Below are 6307 nucleotides of genomic sequence, written 5' to 3'. Positions count from 1 at the left end.
TCCGTTGTAGTCTAGTTGGTCAGGATATTCGGCTCTCACCCGAAAGACCCGGGTTCAAGTCCCGGCAACGGAAACAGAAAAACTTTTTGCATTAAACAACTCGCCGTCTCTGTTTTTCACCGTCTTTTTCGTTTTTTGGTTCTTGCCTTTTCCTTTTGCGCCGTCAAATTCTGAAGTTTTGAGCGCCAATCTTCAAGGGAGATTGAGATCTATCGATTCCTAAATTTTCAAAGGAACAGAAGAAAAGCTCGTGCATATGTCCGAGCCGTTTGCTTTACGATCCCCTCCCCTCGTAGAAGCGGGATGTTAAAACTGTACAAAATATTAATGGGCATTATTTAAAACTGTATTGCTTCGGGCGTACAGAGATTCCCCGTGACTTTATTGGTTATGTTCTTGACAGATAGCGAGTAAAAGCCCTGTAATCTTGTGCACTAAGAGACGGTACTCAGTATCCGGTAACGCTCGCTCATCCATCCGCGCTTCGGGTGCTTATGATTCTGGCCGGTCATGTGGTCTCGAATTAGCAGCGTCGGAAATGGCGGCCTCCAATGGAGGAATTGGAGCCGCGACGCCGCCCCTGGTGTACGGCGTGGGTCCCCATCTGCCGTAGTCGTCCGTGATCACCGATCCCGTCAGGCCTTTGTCACGGTCGCGGAGTTCTAGCTTCAGCCAGTCGGGTCACAGTGGCGAAAGCAAGGGCGAGGGCCGCGTCGCCATCTCCACGCGTGCCGTCGCGACACCTATCGCTAAGGCCGTCATCGCCGCCAAGCACAGGACCGGAACCAACCGTGAAGTCATGCTTGGAAATGGCATCAGCGCGATTTATTCCACGGTTCGAGTTTGATACCATAAAGAAAAAAGAGAATCGAGTCAATAAAGCGTTGCTTTCCATTGATATGTTGTACAGTATAAATAGAGATATCATCACCTATAATTATGGTATAAGTTAAATATAAAAGATACAACTTGATTTACAAGGAAATTGAAATCAACTCGTGGATACTTTCCTTGATATGTTATCTTCGTGCTGATTTGTTGAAGATTTTGCACTATAAACATTATGATTTTTTGCTTTTTGATTTGTTGCCTCAATAGAGTCGAGTTGGAGGAGGGTCGACCCACCATCATTTAAGTGACAACTTAAATTATCCAACCTTATGTCTATCACGCACCGTGAATTTAAATGATTAGCATTTGCTTATTGTTTAACAACTTTGCCATAGCCCCAAAAACGGAGAGTGCAAGGATGGAATTAGTTGGCCTCATGCTTGATGAATGATAATGTTCATGTTTTCCGAATGAGTCGTGATTGATATGGATTTGCATTCTCCAGCCAAATGGGAAGCCGACCCGCAACTACTTATTTGAAACTAATTGAAATTAGTGGGGCTTTTGAAACTGAAAGGCATAATGAGTGGACCGCTCAAGATGAGCCAAACTCGGCCCATGAACTACAAAGGCCCATAAGGTGGTTAATTGCCTCTTACTATAAATAGTAGACACCTCTCGGAAAAACTAACGTGATTTTTCATATGCGTAAGAAGACACCCCTTCGAAAGTAACGTCTTCTCTAGTTTCCTTCAAAACGTAAGTGGGCACGAAAGATGATCGAAGATTACTCTCAAGTGCAAAGTGGCATTTAATCTGTCACAATTTTGGGTATGTTCATTATGTGATATGCTTGTACTATCGGTGATACAAGTTAATGGTTATTGGGCACGTTTTCCACATTGATCGAATTCATTTCGAATATGTTTCGAGTATGTTTATCGGGGATTGAGTTTTCCCTACATTGGTATCAAGGCTCGCTTACTTGTTTCTTGATCGTGCATGCGAATACCCTCTGAAATTAAAGTGTGTACTGTTTTTTCTTTCAATCTCGTTTTTGGCCCGTTTTCTTTGCGTCAACACACTGTTCATGCATGTTTCGATTGGTGCCTTTCGTCAAAACTTATTTTTTATTAGACAGACAAAAAGTGCTTGTTGAGACGAGCAAAATGAGGGGCGGCGCGTCGCTAGAGGAGGCCGCACGCCCCCTCATGAGCCGACACACGCCATGGGTTCGACAGCGCGTGAAGGCCACGCGTGTCGCTTGCCACCAACCGTCGACGATGACGTCATCGTGACGTTAGCGACACGCATATCCGAGTTGACTCGGATCCTAACTCGGCACGATTCGATTGACCCATTGATCGACCGGTTGACCCGTTGACCGAACCGTTAACTTGACCCATTTGACATGACCCGGTTGATCGTTGACCATTGATCGGTCAACGGTTGGACCAGTCAAACCGAACCGGTTCAGACAGGTCAGAATGACCCTAGCGCGGTTTTATGGCCTGTATGAGCTCATTTGAACTGCGATTTGGACGTTCTTGGTATCAGCGTGCTCGTATCGGAATGCTCTATGTGATGGTATATTCGTATGACATGAATGCTGCACTTATGAATGTGAAAATACACGATGAACCCTATGTATGCGTACTTTGGGGTTATATCCTTTGGCATTTTCTCTAGTATTTCTCTATGATTTTCGAAATACAAGTGCTAGATCACATGTATATAAATAAGCATTCCTTATCTTAATGTATCATGGATTATGAACAATCTTTTTGTTCTGCATTCGTTGCAGGAACAATGGTACATTGGAGACGCACTCCGATAATCCTAAGAGCGGCGGCTCAAAAGGAGAAGCTTAAGAAACTTAGAATCAAGCTAGTTCTTTATCGATGGGATGCTGGTGATGACATGATGACACACATCATCAAGGTCAACAAAATGATACAAGATATCATTTGGAACGGTTTTGTAATTCCGGAATATGTGATGATCGGAGCCCTAAAATGTACTATTCCTAAGGAGTTGGGAAGAATGCTTGATAAGGTTGGAGAAACCTTAAAGGGTTCAAGTTATAAGAAACTTGTGAAAAATTTCCTGCAAGAGTACATAAGGGTCGGGGTAAGGAGAACGTCAACCCTTGCATTGAATGGGTCTCGACGCAAACCATGGCCCGGATCTAAGGATTTTCCGGGAGCCTCTATTTTTTATCCAAAGAAAATGGAATTTCCTAAGGAATTTCATGAGTCCTTTCTTTTGTATGTGTTGGATTGGTACACTTGATGTTGGTCCTTTAGGATTTGGAATTACTTGTGTATATGTTTCGAGTTCATATTTACATGTTCTTGAATATTTGTGAATATGTTATGAAATATATGGTTATGAAAATCTGTGGCCTCCTATTTGATAATGCCATATTATATGGCATGTTATATAACTTTTGAAAAACTAAATTTTTTCTTTACATAAATGATTATGTTAATGAAAATTTCAAATTAGTATTCTTAGACGATGATTGGGAACTTAGTGACCTATCGACTCTAGGGCCTTTTGTGAAACTATTCATTAATGTGATTAGTTTATGTAATTATGATGCTAATGAAGCATCAAGATATGCATTAATAATTCGTGCGTATGTATCTGAAATGTTCAGATAAGATGGCTTCAGCAACTAAGAATATAATGGCTGAACTTAATAAGGGAGAGAAATTGAATGACAATAATTATGAGATTTGAAATCTCAAAATTAAATATGTGCTGGAAGAGCAAGAAGCATTTGAAACTCTTGACCATGTTATGGAAGAACCTGAGGATGAGACTACTGCCCAGCACAAAAGGGATAAAGATGCCTTTGCTGTCTGGAAAAGGAAGAACTCTCTTGCTCGCATTACGTTACTAAGTAGCATGGACAATGATATCATGCGAGAGTTCGGACGTTTTAAGAACGTTAAAGACATGTGGGCCGCACTAGCAACAAAATTTGGTCAAGCTTCTGTGACCAAACTGAGACAACTCACTATTCGTTTCGACTTATACAAGATATCTCATGGAAATACCATGAAACAACATTTGAGGCAGATGTCGAATATGATAAGTGAGCTGAAGGATGCCGGCCACATACTCATTGATGAACAGCAGGTGCAGGTAGTAATCCGCTCCTTGCCTCAAAGTTGGGAGCACATGAAGATCCACTTGACCTATAATAAGGGTATCAAGACCTTCGAGGATGATATGTGACATCTTGACCTGGAAGAGGACCGCCTCATGGTGGCTAAGCCAGAAACCGATATTTACTTTGCTTGTTCTAGCTCGCATGGAGTTTTGGGCTCCAAGCGGAAGCACCCTGCTGGGTCAAAAAAGTGGAAAGGCAAGGATGCAAGTCTTACAGGGAAGAAACCGAGGCTTAACCAACGGGAGAAAGGAAAGCGTCCTTTCAGGAAGAACATTTCAAGAGTGAAATGTTACAACTATGGCAATATGGGTCACTTTGCTCGTGACTGTGGCGAGCCAAAGAAGGTAGAAACCCTTAACATTCATGAAAATGCTATTTATGTGTCTAGTTCAGTATTTATGTGTCTAGTTCAGTATTTCTAACTGAATCTAATCCTTTATGGACTGTAAACTCGGGAGCCACTGACCATGTAGCGAAGGATAGAGAAGCTTTCGTGGAGTTCCGACGAATTCCACAAAGAATAAAGTAGATTGGCATTGGCACCTATCAGCAAATACGTGGGGAACAATTCCAGAGTGGAGGTCAGAGGCATTGGCACCTGTCAACTATTTATGCGCGGTGGATGCGCATTGTTCCTACATGAAGTGTTATTTGCTCTAGAGATTCGTCAGAACTTAGTTTCAGTGTTGGTTTTAGTAAGACTTGATTTTAATGTAAACTTCCATAACAATGGTGTAGACTTGTCTTTAGGTACAAGTTATTATGGTTCCAAATATTTTTTGGATGATTTCATTGTATTAGATGTTAACTATTGTGAAGTTAATATTAGTTATTCCTTATTTACATTATTTGATTCTTATGAGAATGATATGAATATGTGACATGTTAGACTTTGTCATATTGGCCAACAAAGAATGAATAGATTGGCCAAAGATGACTTATTGGGCATTATTAAAATGTTTATTTGCCCATATGGGAGCATTGCCTAAAAGAAAAAATAACGCGGAAACCATTTGGAAAAGGAACAAGAGCTGAGTTTCCTTTGCAATTAGTCCATACTGACATCTGTGGTCCAATGAATGTAAGAGTAAGGCACGAGGCTGTTTATTTCGTCACATTTATTGATGATCATACTCGATTCGGACATGTCGATTTGATTTCTTATAAGTCTGAGGCATTAAATCGCTTTAAAAGATTTATGAGCTTAGTGGAAAATAAATTAGACAAAAAAATAAAAGCATTAAGATCCGATCGAGGACGAGAATATCTATTTAATTAGTTCAGAAATCTATGTGATGAAAAGGGAATAGAAAAGCAATTGACTATTCCACATACACCTCAACAAAATGGTGTTGCAGAAAGAAGAAACAGAACCTCAATGAAAATGGTTAGGTCAATGATGGCTCAAACTAACTTACCTATCACTTTTTAGGGTAATACTTTGTTAACTACTGCCTACATACTTAATCGTGTGCCTTCAAAATCAGTTACTTTTACTTTATATGAGTTATGGATAGGCAAAAAACCTGATTTAAGCTTTCTAAAACCTTGAGGTTGTGCTGCCTATACTCGTGAGTCCTCTCACAAGTATGAAAAATTAGGTCCAAGAGTCAAAAAGAGTATTTTCATAAGATACTCAGAGCACTCAAAAGGGTATGTATTCATAGGTAAGCAAGAAAGCGGAAGTATAACTGAATTTGAATCACGGGATGTTACATTCTTAGTGAAAGAATTTCCTAAAAAGGATGAAGTGGGTGGAGATTACTCACTATACGAATTTGTGGATCGTGATAGTGAAGTCAGTTGGAGTATTGTGACAAGTGGAGAGTTGAGTGTAACCCAGTCTCAATTGCAACCACTTAATATGATGACACCACTATTATCTAATCTAAATGGGAGCGCAATAGAACGTGATGAATCATTAGGAGTACATTCTTCCATACGACAGTCAAGTCGTAATAGTATTTCCCGTCGACGTTTTGATATCGAAGGAGAAGCTTTCATGATCGCCCCACAGGATGAAGAAGAGCCGAAGAATGTGAATGAGGCACTAATGTGCCATGATAAGGAAAAATGGATATATGCAATGGAAGAAGAAATGGAGTCATCAAGATCAAATCAAATTTGGGAATCGGTTGACCTTCCAAAAAGACGCAAAGCCATTGGGAATAAGTGGGTTCTCAAAATAAAGCGTAAGGCTGATGGCTCAGTAGAGAGGTACAAAGCTTGCCTTGTGGTGAAAGGATATAATCAACAGGAATGAGTTGACTTTGAAGAAATTTTTTCTCCTGTGAT

General features: G+C 40.5%; 1 non-coding gene across 1 annotated transcript; it reads left to right on the top strand.

Moving 5' to 3' along the window:
• TRNAE-CUC (transfer RNA glutamic acid (anticodon CUC)) lies at positions 1-73 on the top strand. Its single transcript has one exon. It is a non-coding gene; the product is annotated as a tRNA-Glu (tRNA).
• Positions 74-6307: the final 6234 nt, after the last annotated feature.

The sequence above is a fragment of the Syzygium oleosum genome, unplaced genomic scaffold (genome assembly GCF_021117445.2).
Source record: "Syzygium oleosum isolate NSW1041296 unplaced genomic scaffold, Sole_v2.1 Sole_v2.22, whole genome shotgun sequence".
In the NCBI taxonomy this organism is placed as follows: domain Eukaryota; kingdom Viridiplantae; phylum Streptophyta; class Magnoliopsida; order Myrtales; family Myrtaceae; genus Syzygium; species Syzygium oleosum.
This window is presented reverse-complemented; position numbering and strand designations above follow the sequence as displayed.